Source organism: Uloborus diversus, chromosome 9 (assembly GCF_026930045.1).
Source record: "Uloborus diversus isolate 005 chromosome 9, Udiv.v.3.1, whole genome shotgun sequence".
In the NCBI taxonomy this organism is placed as follows: domain Eukaryota; kingdom Metazoa; phylum Arthropoda; class Arachnida; order Araneae; family Uloboridae; genus Uloborus; species Uloborus diversus.
Window position 1 is genome coordinate 121120837 of NC_072739.1, and position 14102 is coordinate 121134938.

Here is a 14102-nt window from a genome sequence, read left to right on the forward strand (position 1 = left end):
TGCAGACACTATTTTTCGATCTTAACATTGATTCATTGATGGCACCCCTTGCAAAACACCCGAAATAGCGAGACTTGCAAAAAGTCGCACTTATCAAGTTTCTTCTGCGATAATTATTACAAAAAAAAAAATGGATTGTTTGGTTTTTAGGTGTTATAAATATCGTTGCACGAAAGGAAATTTACGTTAAAATGATTATTTTGCTCTAACTATTAACATACACATTTAAATTTTCAAACATTTCATAATTTTTCATGCTTTAGATTTCCTACTTCAAGTCTCAGGCACATCCTGAATTGACGACATAAGGGTCTGGAATTTAAGGAAATATGGTCGTTCATTTAACTATTCTTTCGTGGGCAGGAAAAGGGCAGCAACAGCAAATTTATTTCTCTTTATTTTTTAATTTAATTTAAATTTTATTTTATTTTATTTATATATTTATTTATTTGCATTTTTGTAATCTGTTGTACGTTACTGAAAAAACTTGCTTATTTGGTTTCCGCTGAAAAAAAAGAGCGAAAAAAAGTCTAATGCCAACTTTCCCTATTGTTAGTATGAAATCCAAAACGCGTTTCTTTAAATATCACGAAAACTCATTTCTGTAGATAGTGCCGTTTACCTGCCCACGACAGTATTATTCGTTATATGAAGCTTCGTTATTTGGAGTTATTTGTTATTTTGTTATTTGTAGTCACACACTAACTCGTCTCCAAACAACGAAAAATCAGACGCTGACATGCCGTAACATCCCACTGCGTTACTATGAGTGGGGATGAAAACAAAATCTAAACAAAGAGTTAAAAGCAGGAAAAAAAAGAGATTTTTTTTTACTCCTTTTGATGCATAAGGCAAGCAAATCGAGTCGCCAAGATCTGGATGCAGCGCCAACTTGTTCTCCAGAGTTAGAAATGCCAGAAATAAACGGCACACATTACGTTTCCTTGGGATCAGGTGGTATTTTCTCAACCCAACTGTTTCAGTGATTCTTTTAGCGTAAAAACATTCTAAAAGATTCAACCAACACGAATACGGACGCTTACGAACGATTTAACCTTCCCGGTAGGATTACCAGTATATTTACTTAGGTAAGAAAACAAATTTTTATGTGAATTATCTTTTAAGTCCAATTTTAAAAGAACATTGAGGTTAGAAATTAAGTTCTTTTATAAGAGAGAATGAATCTATTTTAAGTATACCCACTAACAATGATTCGCTTTGATTAGAACAATCCTTTGTTTGTTGGCAGTGGTTAGCCACAATGCCTTTTAAACATTATAATTTACACTTCGATCGTTTCAGTGAATAAATAATAATTCCTGTAACACGCTATGTAAAAATATATGACGTAATATGAAATTGAAAGCTGCATAAATTTTTAAGGTACATTTTCTTACATTTAAAACATTAATATGATTATTACGTTAATTTATTGAACTGTTATACTAGTAAATTTTCAGTAAAACTTCTGAAATTTGTAAAATATGGAGCAATAGAATGTCTCATTAAAAATAAAATTTAAAATAAAAAAAAAAGACTGAGTCGCAACTCTAGAATCAAGAGAGAAAATTGAAAATCCTTTTAAAAGCCTTATACTGTTAAAAATCTATTGCAAGTATTTTATCTGTCAACAAATAGAAACTGGAAACAGGTAAAATTTTTAAATCATTGTGTTTAAGAGTCATTTTTTTTAAAGCTGGACAAAGTGAATGGGAGCCTGATAGTTGACACCTTCGATTTTCCTGAAATTTTCAGAATATGTTGCTAGTATTGTGATAAGACAAAGTGTAGCTTCTTTCTTCTCAAATTTGACTTGTTGGCAATTCAGTAGAGGTCAAAGTTTAAGAACGTGAGAAAAAAGAGCTTAATATATGATTGCTTTGCTTCAAAACCAATGGGTGTAGCAAGCCAATTTTTTTTATGTGGATACTACTTGATACTAGGTACATGCCAGCCGAAATATTTTGGTCGCTCATTCATGGCTTTGAGGGCAAAGGTCAATTGAAAATGCTATTTTTTTTACTTTTTTTGCCTTGTTTGGGCCCGGATATCTGCTAAAGCCGTGAGTAACCCTCGGAAATAAGTATATACCTAACTACTCACCACAGTATAGTACTAAGAAAAACATGAAATATCATGGGTTACTCTTTGCTTTAGTAGTTAAACGGTCTCAAAGTCGATAATTTTTTAAAAATAGCCAAGTTTAGACGTCAATAACTCTGATCGCGACGCATCAACAACTTTGGGACACAGCTTTAGATATAGTCCAAGTGGTCTATTTTAAGGTCCAGGTTAGAAACCCATGGCAATTAATAAACTTTTTTAGTTATACGGCCTCAAAGTTGAAAATTTGAGCTATAATTTATTTTTTTTTTTTCAATTACTCTATGATTGGTGAGTTAGTAACTTAGAAAAACATCTGTAATTACATTCAAAGTGATATAGTTTTAGACTCAGGCCAGAAAACTTTGGGATCTAATCATCTTGCTTAATTAAACGGTCTCACAAAAATGATAATTTTAACATAAAGTGTCAAGTTTCAACTAAGCTAATCCACGAAAACAAGACTTTCAGACACAGCTGTAATTGTGCTCCAAGTGATGTAGTTTTAGAATCTGCTTCATACCCATGACACTTTTAAAATTTCAAAAAAATATATTTTTAATTCGAACTTTTACTTGTTCAATATAGTTAATAGCACGTGTTGAGTTTTCTCCCTTTTCAAAATGTATTTCTGATTTTTTTTAAAAGTTTCGTACTTTATTTTATAGATGGCTTCATTAAATTATATGTAAAACCTATAAAACCGGATAGTAGTGGCTGATGTAGCCATTTTAAACAAACAACACTGAACCGAAGCTTTGAAAGGCGGAGCATTCAAAACAAAATCTATCAACAACCAGCTTTTTTTAAATTTTTAGCAGAGAGAATGTTGGCCAGATATTGTGTAAAGGTAAGGTACTGCTTTTTTTAATGTTAAACAACTATTTTTTCATTTAAGTAGTTTACAAGTACTAGTGTTCAAATAGTTGTACTATTTTAATGAGACATAACACGTGGTTTAGTAACAAACTGTATATAGTTTAACAAAATATGTTCAATTGAAAGTAAGGTAGACAAAAATTGATTCAAGTTTCAAAAAATAATCAATATAATTTTTTTCTCGTTAGTCAAATAAAATATTTTCTGAAAATTGTGGGCAAAGAATCAAGGTAGAAAATGTTTGAGACCTATTTTCGTGTTGATTTACTTTTTTTCTTTTTTAACAGAAAAAAAAAACCACTGTATTAGTGGACCGCTATTGTTCAGGTGTGATATTTTACTTTACCCCTAAGTTGCATATGAGAAGTACAAAAAATATGCTTAGTGCACCAAACAAGGCCATCCTAAGTTCGTGACCTCATTTATGATTGACTACTCCAACTTTTGCACATTCATTAGATAACATATTTCCATGGAAAAAATATAATTTTCAATTATGTTTTCCTACACTGTTCTAAAAAAGAAAGGCAAATTGGCTAAACTAGGAACATTGGTCTCCAACTCTGAAAAAAAAAAAACTCCGAAAAGAAACCATTCTCTGTTGCCAATAGGATAGCATATTAAAACACATTTGACACGTTCAATAAACTTGTAAAAAAAATCAAATTTCCTTCAGCGGAAAGGTGAAAGTACAATTGTCACATTTAAGACACTGATAAATTGACATTTTATGATTTTTGGTCACTCAGCACAGTTCGTAGACATATGTTTAGCGTAGGCAAGACAGGATCATATCCTCCACCCCATCACCCGGTGTCCTAGTGAGGACACTGGGCTGATAAGGCTAACCATGACCTTAATGGGCAAAAATATGCTTTTCTAGGTTAAAAAATCAAAGGAAAAAGCAACGGTTCACAGCGGCATTTATGTTTTTTTAATTCTTCAACTACATAGATTGGGCTTCAAGAAAAATAAAGAACTATTTTTAAATACTTATAAACGACAGTTAACCATAACGAAACAAAATTTAAAATCACGCTGTCTTGACGTCATCTACATCAACTACATCACTTAGGGTATGATTACAACTGTTTCTCGAAGTTACTAACTCATCAGTCATAGAGTAATTGAAAAAAAAACTTGAAATTATAGATCAAATTTTCAACTTTGAGACCGTGTAACTAAAAAAGTTTATTAGTTGCCATGGGTTTCTAACCTGGACCTTAAAATAGACCACTTCGACTATAACTACAGCTGTGTCCCAAAGTTGTTGATGCGTCGCGATCAGAGTTATTGACGTCTAAACTTGGCTATTTTTAAAAAATCATCGACTTTGAGACCGTTTAACTGCTAAAGCAAAGAGTAACCCATGCTATTTCATGTTTTTCTTAGTACTATACTGTGGTGAGTAGTTAGGTATATACTTATTTTCGAGGGTTACTCACGGCTTTAGCAGATATCCGGGCCCAAACAGGGCAAAAAAAGTTTAAAAAATAGCATTTTCAATTGACCTTTGCCCTCAAAGCCATGAATGAGAGACCAAAATATTTCGGCTAGCATGTACCTAGTATCAAGTAGTATCCACATAAAAAAAATTGGCTTGCTACACCCATTGGTTTTGAAGCAAAGCAATCATATATTAAGCTCTTTTTTCTCACGTTCTTAAACTTTGACCTCTACTCAAGGGCAAACAAATCAGTTTTTAAAAAAAATAAACTTCACTTTTTCTTATCATAGTACCACTAACACATCCTGAAATTTTTACGAAAATCGAAGACATCAACTATCAAAAGTGTCCAAGCTTAAAAAAAATGACTCTTAATTACCTTGTTGGCCAACAATGAGGTCGGTTACCAATCGCGTGAATAAAGCTTATGCGTATGTAAAATCTACTTTAAAAAATTGTTATTATTTATAAATTAATAATTAACTTATAAATTAAAGTAATGATTAACTTATAAATTAATATTATTTATAATTTAAAAATTATTATTAATTATTTTTTAATTCGAATTCTAAATTACATTGAAGTCCTAACACATTTTATCAGACGCCGAAAAAATACTCCTTATTTTGGTACTTTTTTTTTAATTTTGAAATATGTTTTCACTGAAAAAATCATGAAAACCTTTTAGAGGTTTTTAATTAGTATCTTCGTTAGATACTGTTACCTGAAGACGCAACCTAGCTAAGAACACTCTCGATCAACTCTCCTTCCGAACATTTTTTTTTTTTCAAAATCGGTCCACAGACAGATACACAGACACACAGTTACACAGATACACCCTACAGACACGTCAAACTTATAACCTCCTTCTTCTGTGTCAGGGGTTAATAAGTCAAGTTCATTAAAATTGGGTGGAGGGGAAGTAACTCGTAACAGTTCTTACACGTATATAAACTGCAGCTTTAAAATTGGGAATGCGTGTTAAAACGAAGGGGATTTCGACCCCCCAAACCACTCTTTCTACGGAAATGATTAAATGAGCTTATTCATAGAATTCAATTAATTCGAAATTAAATTTATATTTATGATCGTTATAATTTGTTTTAAAATTAAAATTTATTTTTATGGAAACGTTAAACTTAAGAAAGCCTTATAAAAATCTTTACCGATACACAACAATTAAAATGCATGTTCATAGCATAACACAATGGGGTCGTTTCCAAAATTTTAAAAGTATTTTTTTCTGAAAGAACATGCTTAAAAACATAGGATCTAACCATTTTTTAAATAATTTGTTTAAGTTTAATATTTAAAAAAAATACTTGAATCGGTCATTTTTATTGTTTACATTTCTTGCCGATGACATCACAAAGGATGAAATGCCATTTTGTGTTGCCATTCACAGAGCAAAATATTTAATTCCCATCTTTACTCACGTGTATTGGCAACGATATGGTTGATAGCAAACGTAGAGCGCAATTTTAATTCGCTTCTTGATTATCATAACGTGGAAACGCGGTACAAAGATGCGCCAAAAAGCATCATTTGTGACGTCATCTAGACCACGCCTTGTTTAAAAAATCGGACACTTCAAAAAATTAATTAAAAAATAACCGTTGGGAAAATGAAAGAATTTTCTGGGTCCATGTTTTTTTTTTTTTTTGCTTATTCTATCAATTTCAGTGACTAAAAGTACTACTTTTGACTGAAGGAAACAACCCCATTGAAATACGAATTAAATTCAACTTGAAGGAGGTAACTGGTAGTTCAGAAAAAATTTATTGATTAATTTTTTTAATTATTTATTTTTAAAATGAATTATTGAATTATTTATTTTTAAAATGACCGAACGTTGAAAAAATCTTTCTATCCGAATAAAGTAAACTGCGTCTCAGTAACTTTTAATGCTATTATTTATCTATCTTACTCTTGAAAACTTGCATCTAATTGACCATAAAACAACTACTATAAATTATACTAAAGTGAAGTTGAGTTGTATCAAGGAATGTCTTAAAAGGAATTGCAGTTCAAATAAGAGAAATAGAAAAAGGTACGAATTAAACATTCAAAACAATTTTCCTTGTTGATCTCTTAATCATGAAATAGGAAAATAGACTTTACTGTATTCCTAGTACCATGCTTAAAATAAAAAAAAGGTAGGAGCGATCTTACTGTTTAAGAAAAATGTAATGCACTCTGTCATCTCATCACACTTTTTCCAAAATGGCTAATATGCTTCTTCTGGGATGAAAAAAAAATATGTATGTCAGAATGAAAGCTATATTTTTTTAAAAAATATTTTAAAAACTTGCCATTGTTGACAAAATAAAACTATTGATACATTGCCAACAGCAGAAGAGTTAACGCACAACAGAGGAGTTGAATTGCTACGGAAGTTTCACAAGAGTCCCCAGAAAATGTTTTTCGAATATATCTTTAACTTTGAAACATTTCTTTTCCCCTGTTGGAGCTCATGTACTTCTGAAGCATTGTTTTTGCTTATGAAATGTTTGAAAACTTAAGCGATAATACACAGGGGTGCCTCTCTTCATTAAGAGCGATATCGTACCCCTCTCAACTACTACGGTGCCCTCACCGCTCCAAAATGAGATTAAAACCCCGATAAAAATAATACCCCCCCCCCCCCCAGGATAGTTGAGTCATTGCGCAGTCTGCGCAATGACTCAACTATCCTCCCCCCCTCCTTGTGCGCACCCCTGCAATACCTGTGAAATGCAGTACCTATTTTTGCTTGTGCTTGTTGTACATATACATAAAAGAGAAAAGAGACCGACTTCAAGAATTGGAGTTGGTCATTTTCCCTCCGAGTCTTGCTGCAAAAATTTAAATTGTACAAAAAAAAAAAAAAAAAAAAAAAACCCCTGGCTAAATATTTAAAAAAAAAAAAACCTTTTCTATACATGTTTTTCATCAAGAGATTTTTTCCAACAAAGTTTGTTTTAAGCAAATCCTCCTTTGAGTTCGGAATCTATATTTGCCATAAGTTTCCCCATAGGTGCAAATGTTAAGGTTTTTTGAACTGTTCAAAACTGATCGAAAAATTGTTCAAACCAAAAAGATTTTTTCTATACCTGTTCTTCATCAAGAGCTTTATCTAACAAAATTTTTTTGAAGCACATTCGCTTTTAAGTTCTGGTTTCGTCTTAAATCTCCCCATGATCTCCTTATCCCCATGTCCTCCATCTCTCCCCCGATGAAATTCGTCTTAAATCTCACCATAGACGCTAATGTATATGAAAAAATTTGAACTGTTTAAAGTTGAACGAAAAGTCGTTCAAACCAAAAAGTGAAACATAGAAATGTGATACCCTTCGCCGAGATATTTCGAACAAAAAGTGTTTTTTTTTTCAAATCGGGCTATTTACTCAAAAGTTATGAGGAGGTGGACCAGGGTGGAGATGCAGACAGACCGACATGCACAAATTTTCCCCATCTGAGAACCTTACTTTCCAATCTTTAATTTTTCGATATATATTTATTTTACTTATTTTTTCACTTTTTTTCCTTTGTTTATAGCAATATTTTTAAGATGCACTACGTTGTCTTCTTTCTAGATTTTTTCTGCTTTATTTTACTTTTATGTGAAGGTTGGCTAAAAATCGTTAAAGCTTCCGGGTAAACATAAAGCGCCTCGGATTTTATTTTCCCCACAGAATAATTAATAAACAACTAAATAAATATACTTTAGAAAATAAACAAAAAAATAATTTAAAAAAGTGTGCTTAAATAAATTATTTTTATCATCAAAAAAAAAAAAAGAAGAAGAAGAATAAGAAAGCTAAATATTTACATCAATAAATTGATTTAGGTATTGCCTCATCGGGAAAAAAGTGCATAGTTGAAATCCCTACTAATATTATAAATGCAAAAGTGAGTTTATTCATTTGTTTGTCTGTTTTTTTTACTAACGTTTTCACGCCTAACTACTCAACCGATCATCATGATATTTTGTGTACACAATGTCAGGGACGCAGAATAGAACATAGGGTACCCTTTATCCAAAAGAAAAAGGAATTCCAAGATATTCTTCCAATTTTAAAGAAATTCATAAACTAGCGAGTATCTCAGAAAAAAATCATATTTGTTTGATTTTTACAGCGTGTTATGGCTTTTGAAAAATTGTACAGGATAAATTTTACCCGAAGTTCAAGGGATAATTCGCAACTCCAGAGCTCGAATACGCTACCTTGCGGATATTTAAAAAACTGCCGAAAAAACTAAAACATTGCGTTCCACGTGTTCGTTTTGGGCAAAACAAACAGTTTGTTAGGTCTATTTTTTTATTTGCGTAATTCATCATTTGGAATCGTCATCCGCAACAGCGTAACATCAAAAATATCTGATATAACTGTGAGTACACATTTTATTTATCTTGTTCTGAGTGAATTTGAATAAATATCAGTTTTTCAATTCGATGAAAAATTACTCTTTCCTTAACCTAATTCCACATAAATGATTTAAATAACCTTCGTTACTACAGCATCCAACTTAAATGGACAGTATGCGAATAAATTTTCTTGAAAATATTTATCGCAGAACAGATTGAAAAATTCAGAAAGAACGTTAAGAATTTGAACAATAAAAAAAAAAGTTTGGAATTTTTATCGCTAAAATATCGCGCCAACTTAACTTTATTGCTTTGCAAAAGCTGTCATTATCGGTGGAAGAGTTTCGCCAAAAATCTGTTTATAGGGTTATGGTTTTAAAATTGTGTGAAGGAATAATGTATCTTGACAAGATTTTGCATATCAGTTAAATCATTTCCATGACGAATGAATTAAATGCATGATGATTTCTTTTGATATCCAATCATATAGTCATAGAAATAAATTATCTAGTGTTAAATGTTACTCTTGACAGTCTGTCACGTATGTGCACTATGTGACAAAAATGTCAAAAAATGCCGGAAATGTCACAAAAATGTCAACAAATGCCGGAAATGTCACGAAACTGGAGACATAAAATGTACTAATGTATGGAAAAAATGGTACAAAATGAAAATGCTTTCGAAGCGAACCAAAAATTTGTGAATTCCGAATTCAACATCGTGAAAATGGCTGCTTCAGAACAACTTACTGTGTGTTCTGCATTAATTGTTTACTTTCGTAATACTTTTTGGTTTCTAATCTCTTTCTACATGGGTCAGAATAACCAAAAGACTTTGAAAAATCTTTTCAAATGAATAAAGAACAAAAAATCATACATGCGAACAAAAATTTCTCTCATTTCCTAAGTTTAGAAGCAATTTATACGTTACAGCGTGCGTTTGTTTTAGTTTTTTCATCCGCCATTAGACAGTTATTGCAGCGCCCCCTATAGTTTGTTGGAGTTGCGAATTACAACACCCACCAATTCTTCATTTTTATTTGATTTCGTATTTTAAAACAAGGCTTATCTTGGTTTTTAAAGAGCTACTTTACGACACGTTTTCATGAAGACAGGAGGTAATATTTTCATTTTCTAAAATGAGGCTTATCTTGAGTTTTAAAGAGTTAGATTGCGACGTGTTTTTGCTAAGACGGGTAGTCATTTTGTCGTCGAAATCATATATTTTACTGAAAACAAATGCATGAATATTTTTCTAGAATTGAATCCATTATTCTGGTACAAATTGTTTTGGGCGTTTTGGCTGTAAAACAATTAATTGCTTTGTGTGCAGTTGATACAATTTATTTTCGAATTGAATTGCAGCCATTTTGAAAACTATAAATTGAAAAAAAAGGCAGTTGCATAGGTTTGATTGCACCAGATTAATAATTACTGACTGGTAACCTTTTAATAGACAAGCAGAACAGGACTGTCGTTTTAATGAAGGGAAAGTCATCAGATTGTATTAAACTTCAAGTTAGCCCAAAGCGGGTAGGTAATTTTAACAATGTATGTCTAATAAGTTTAATTGAAAACAATTTAAATAAAAAATACAGTGGCTCCCAAAAGTGTTTCGTACACTTTGAAATTTTTTAGCAAAACCAAAATAATGCGAAACTGAATTCGAATATGAAGTCCAATATTTTTTTACATCATTCCTACGTCATTCTAAATGAAACTTAGTAGTTTTTTTTTTTTTTTTTTCAAAATATTAGCGGATCTTCTTTTTGAAATGGGTCAAAAAACGAAGATTTAGAGAAATAACACGCCACAAAAGTCATCGTACACACAAATATTTTCGAATAAATTCATGATTAAACTATCATATGTCACTTTTTTATTATTTTTGCATTGTGCTGACCCTTCGAAGTCATTTGGCGTTAATTTCTTGTTTTTTTATTTTCTAATATTTCACTTATTACTTCGAAATGGCTGGTATTCGCATAAAACAACAAACACCATTCGAATTTTGAATTTTTTCCTCGCAGTAGCGGTAAATTGGTGTAAAATGTCTCTAAATTAGTTAATTTTTTCCATTCTGTAGTAAAGTGTTTGATAAAATGCTTTAAAGAAAAGAATCGGATCGAAAACAAGCTGAAAAAAGGTCACTTGGCAAAGTTAATAAAGCGTGATAGGAGACTTACAGTTAAAAAAATCATGAAAAAAATCATGAAAAAGACACATTTAAGTACTATAAGAGTTTCTGAAGAATTTGATGAAAGATTTTACGTTTAATATTCACCTAATATTGTTCGCAAAGTTCTCTGATTAGCTGGATTAAATGAGATCCCTTCCCGCAGAAATTTTCCTGTTCGTGCGAAAAACAGAAAGCTTACGCTTTCCGTCGCAAAATCAATAATAAATAAGCTCGAAGCGATTTAGAATAAAGTCTTACTTAGAGATAAAAATAAATTCAACATTTTTGGTTAATTTTTTGTATAATTGTTAATAGAAGAAAAAATGCGGAACGTAATCTTAAGAACTTAGTTGGATCAGTCAATCAGGACGGTGAAGGTGTTCTTGTGAGGGTACATGTGAGTATCAGGACTTCGTAGTTTGAAATGTTTTGATGAAATAATGAATCATGCTGTTTATATAATTATTTTAAAAAACTATTTTAAACTCTTAGCCAAAAATTTGATTATCGGAAACAACTTTGTTTTTTATCAAAATAACAATAAAAAGCACACGATTTTCAACGTTTGCTTTTAGTGCCACGAAAATTGTCCTAAAAAGTTTAGAACATATCCCCTCAATCGCCAGATTTGAACCTAAAGTAACATATTTAGAGATATCTGGAGGGTAGATTACGAAAATGCGGCTTTGAAACGAAAAGAGAGCTAGAAACAGTAAGACTAGAAGTGTGGTTGAACAATTACTCAGAAATTACACAAAAAAAGAGAGAGAGAGAAAAAAAAAACGTTGAAATCTATTCGCAGACGTTCAAAAGCTGTGGTGGATGTTGAATGATATTCTACTAAATAATAACTTAATAAAAAGTTAGATTATTCAATAAAAAATAGATATTTTTTTAAGTGTACGAAGACTTTTGTGAGGTAAAATTTCCAGCACTTTTTGGTTTTTGATTTTTAAAAAATTAAGTTTTAATATTTCATTAAAATTTTTCATACAATTGTGTTGAAAATTAATCATAGATGTTATAATTAAATACCGATTCCGAAAAATTAATTCTAACCAATGGATATGGGCCTATTGCATTGAAAGCCGTAGGTGAACGAACAAAGTTTGGGAGCCACTGTATTGCTTATAATTTCCTTGTATCATTGCTTATAATTTCTTTGTCGGCAACAATGAATTCGGTTAGTAATCGATTGAATAAAGGCTTAGCCGTATTTAAAATCTGCTTTAAAAAGCGTTATAATTCGAATTCTATATAATATGGAAGTTCCAAACGCATTCTATCAGACGCAGAAAAAAAAACTCTTTATTTTGGTACTGAATTTTTAAATTGTTAAATATGTATTAACTGCAAAAATTGCGAAAAACATTTTAGAGGTTTTTAATTAATATCTTCGTTAACTAATGTCATCCGAAGTCGCAACTTAGCTAAGAACACTCTCGATAAACTCTCCTTTCGAACAATTTTTTTTTTAATCAGTCCATCCGTGTAGGCGCTAGAGTGCCACAAACAGATACACACACACAGAAACGTCAAACTTATAACCCCCTTCCCTTGTGTGTCGGAGGTTAACAATAAAATTTAAAATTTTAAACACTCCCGACTGAGTAGCAAATGTAGAATCAAGAGGAAAAATTGAAAATTCTTTTCGCAACTACAGAGCTAGAATACGCTACCTTGCGGTGATTAACGATACAACTGAAAAAGGTCAAACATTCCATTCCACGTGTTTTCTTTTGAGGAAATAACAGGCTTCAAACAGTTTGTGATGTAATGTAATTTCAAAGGAATAGGAAACAAAGCTTCCCACAAATACGACAAAAAATTACTGTTAATCACTAAGCTTCGAAGTAAGTTATAAGTTACGGCATTTGTTTGTTTTACCTTTATCGTCCACCATTAGACTGGCTGTAGCGCCCCCTATAGTTTATTGGAGTTGCCAATTAAAAGCCTTATGCAATTAAAAATAAATTACAAGTACTTTATTTGTTAATAAATAGAAATTGGCAACAGATAAAAATTTTAAATCACTGCGTTTCCTTTCCTTGTCGGCCAACAGTGAATTCGGCTACCAATCGCATGAATAAAGGTTTAGCTGCACTAAAAACCTGCTTTAAAAAAACGTTATAGTTTGAATTCTATACAACATGGAAGTTCCGAACACATTCTATCAGACGCAGAAAAAATTATTCTTTATTTTGGTACTAAATTTTTAAAAATTTGAAAATGTTTTCAATGCAAATATCGCGAAAACCCTTTTAGAGGTTTTTAATTAATATCATCGTTAAATAATGTCATCCGAAGGCGCAACTTAGCTAAGAGCACTCTCGATCAACTCTCCTTTCGAACAAAAATTATTTTTTCAAAGTCGGCGCATCCGTTAAGGTGCTACGGTGCCACAGACAGATACACAGATACATAGATACACAGACACGTCAAACTTATAGCCCCCTTCCTTTGTATGTCGATAGTTGATACAATGACAAGCAACGATAAAATTAAAAATTTTAACCCCCCGTCCCCCATCTGAGTCGCAACTGTAGAATCAAGAGGGAAGATTGAAAGTCTTTTTAAAAGCCTCTATATTATTAAAAACCAATGTCAAGTATTTTATTTACTATTAAGTAGAAACTGGCAACAGATAAAAAATTTTCAATCATTGCTTTTAATTTCTTTGTTGGTCAGCAATGAATTCGGTTATCAATCGCGTGAATAAAGGCTTAGCTGTTATCAAAATCTGCTTTTAAAAAACGTTATAGTTCGAATTCTAAGAAACATAGAGGTTCCAAACACATCCTATCAGACGTGGAAAAAAATTCTGTTTATTTTATTATTAAATTTTAAAATTTTTAACTATGTTTTCACTGCAAAAATTGCGAAAAATCTTTTAGTGGTTTTAATTAATGTCTTCGTTAATTAATATCATCTAAACATGCAACCAAGCTAAGAACACTCTCGATCAACTCTCCTTTCGAACAATTTTTTTTTTTTCAAAATCGGTCCATCCCTTTAGGCGCTAGAGTGCGACAGACAGACACACATATACGCGGACACGTCAAAATTAAACCCCCCTTCCTTTGTGTGTCGGGAGTTAAAATGATAGTTTTATGCGATTTCTGGTGGAAGAGTCCTTGCAAAATGGGG

General features: G+C 31.6%; 1 protein-coding gene across 1 annotated transcript in view; it reads left to right on the forward strand.

Moving 5' to 3' along the window:
* Positions 1-918: 918 nt before the first annotated feature.
* The window catches only part of LOC129229590 (uncharacterized), a 57880-nt gene continuing 44696 nt past the window's right edge, over positions 919-14102 (forward strand). The window contains exon 1 of the mRNA XM_054863926.1: positions 919-1088. The gene's annotated coding sequence lies outside the window, so the exon portion shown is untranslated. The remainder of the gene's footprint in view (positions 1089-14102) is intronic.